The sequence below is a fragment of the Sorex fumeus genome, unplaced genomic scaffold (genome assembly GCF_029834395.1).
Source record: "Sorex fumeus unplaced genomic scaffold, SorFum_2.1 ptg000073l, whole genome shotgun sequence".
Taxonomy (NCBI): Eukaryota; Metazoa; Chordata; class Mammalia; order Eulipotyphla; family Soricidae; genus Sorex; species Sorex fumeus.
In genome coordinates this window covers 16,055,239-16,058,184 of record NW_026606130.1, presented here as the reverse complement: position 1 = coordinate 16,058,184, position 2,946 = coordinate 16,055,239, and positions in this window count along the sequence as shown.

Below are 2,946 nucleotides of genomic sequence, written 5' to 3'. Positions count from 1 at the left end.
ACCAACCCTACATAAAGATGGCACAACACCCAATGACAATAATCTCTCACAGTCAATGGTCTAAATGCACCAATCAAGAGACACAGAGTGGCAAAACGGATCCAGAAATTGAAGTCAATATTCTGCGGCCTACAAGAAACACAACAATCAGAGCAAACACAGAATTAAAGTTAAAGAGTGAAAAACATTCTGCAAGCAAACAGCTCCCCCCAAAAAGCTGGGGTGGACATACTAGTGTCCAACAACATAACTTTCAGGTTGAAAAAGATTAGAAGGGACAGTGAAGTCTATTTTCACTTCATCTAGGGATACATACAACAGGAAGAAATCACACTCTTAAATGTATACGCACCTAATGAGGGAACAGCTAAATACTTAAAACAACTGCTTACAGATTTTGAGGAGGACATTGCTAGCAACACAATAGTAGTTGGAGAATTCAACATTGCCTTTTCACCTCTGGATAGATCAACAAGACCAAAACTCAACAAGGAAATATTGGCTTTAAAGGAAGTAATAGAAGAGAGAGGGCTAATAGACCTATACAGGGTTCTACATCCCCAAAAGAAAGAATACACATTCTTCTCCAGTGCACACGGAACATTTTCCAAAATAGACCACATGCTAGGCCACAACACATACCTCAATAGAATCAGAAAGATAGAAGTAGTATCAACAATCTTTTCAGGCCACTATGCACTCAAGATAGAAGCTAATCACATAAACACATTGAGAAACAAATCAAATACCTGGAAATTAAACAACTCAATGTTGAACAATGAGTGGGTCAGGAAGGAAGTCAAAGACAAAATAAAAAGATACCTGGAAATAAATGAGAATGAAGACACGAGCTACCAGAACCTATGGGACCCAGCTAAAGCTGTGCTAAGAGGAAAGTTTATAGCATTGCAAGCATTCGTAAGGAAAGAAGAAAGGGCCTGATAGATAACCTAACACACAGCTCAAGATCTTAGAAAAAGACCAACAAAATGGACCAAAAATTGGCCAAAGGAAAGAAATAATAAAACTTAGAGCAGAAAATAACGACATGGAAACCAAAATAACAATCTGAAAGCTCTATGAAGCCAAGAGCTGGTTCTTTGAGAAAATAAATAAGATCGATAAACCACTAGCAAGACTCACAAAGAAAGAGAAAGAGAACCCCAATAAACCGAATCAGAAATGAAAAAGGGGACATTACAACAGAAACCAATGAAATCCAAAAGATCATCATAGACTACTTTGAGAGAATGTATGGCAAGAAACAAAGAACCTAGAAGAAATGGAGAAATTCCTGGATTCCTATAATCTCCCAAGATTGAACCAGGAAGACTTCGGATACCTGAACAGGCCCATTGATATCAAGGAAATTAAAGTGGTAATCAAAAGTCTTCCCAAAATCAAAATCCCAGGCCCAGACGGAATCACTAGTGAATTCTTCCAAAAATTATAGAAGACCTTTTGCCAGTTCTCCTCAAGCTTTATCAGGAAATTAAAAAAAAATAGGACCACACAGCTTCTGTGAGGCACATATCTCCCTAATACCAAAAGCAAACAAAGACACCACTAACAAAAAAACTATAGGCCAATATCCCTGATGAACATTGATGCGAAGATCCTCAACAAAATACTAGCAAATAGAATCCAACAACTCATCAAAAAGATCATACACCACGACCAAGTGGGATTCATCCCAGGGATGTAATGATGGTTGAACACTAGGAAATCAATCAACATCATCCATTATATCAACAAAAGTAAAGATAAAAACCATATGATCATATCAGTAGACGCAGAGAAAGATTTTGACAAGAAACGGCACCCGTTTATGATGAAAAATCTCAACAAAATGGGTTTTGAAGGAACTTTCATCAAGATAGTCAACACCATCCATGACAAAACCATGGAAAGCATTATTCTCAATGGGGAAAATTAAGGGCCTTTCCTCTAAGATCAGGGACAAGACAAGTATGCTCACTATCACCACTTCTGTTTGACATGTTCTGGAAGTACTTGCAATAGCGATTAGGCAAGAAAAAGACATAGGAAAGGAAGAAATCGAGCTCTCAGTCTTCGCATATTATATGATACTATATCTCAAGAATCCTAAATCCTCTACAAAGAAACTATTAGAAACAATAGACTTGTACAGTAAAGTCGCAGGCTATAAAATCAATGCCCAAAATCCATTGCCTTCCTATACGCAAAGAAACACAGAGAGGAAAGTAACATGAAAAAAAATCCCGTTCACAGTTGTGCCCCAGAAAATCAAATACCTCTGAATCAGCCTAATTAAGGATGTAAATGACCTCTACAATGAAAACTACAAAACACTACTTCATGAAAAAAAGAGGACACGAGCAAATGGAAACATATCCCCTGCTCATGGATAGGAAGAATTAACATCGTCAAAATTGCAATATTCTCCAAAGCATTTTACAGATTCAACACGATTCCTTTAAGGATACTCATGAAATTCTTCAAAGAAATAGATTAATTACTCCTGAAATTCATATGGAACAACAAATGCCCACGAATGGCCAAGCAATTCTTGGGAAAAAGACGTGGGGAGGCATCACCCTCCCCAACCTCAAGCTCTACTACAAAGCTGTAATAATTAAAGCAGCATGGTGCTGGAACAAAGCCAGGGCTTTAGACCAATAGAACAGGGTGGAATATCAGTACACACGACCTTAAATGTATTAACATCTAATCTTTGATAAGGGAGCACGGAATGTTAAGTGGAGCAAGGAAAGCTTCTTTAACAAATGGTGCTGGCATAACTGAACAAACACATGGAAAAATGGGCTTAGACTTTGACTTAACAGCATGCAAAAAAGTCAGATAAAAATGGAATAAAGATCTCAACATCAGTCCAAAATCCATAAGGTACATTGAAGACAAGGTCGGCAAAACCTCCCACGATATTGAGACTCACTGTATCTT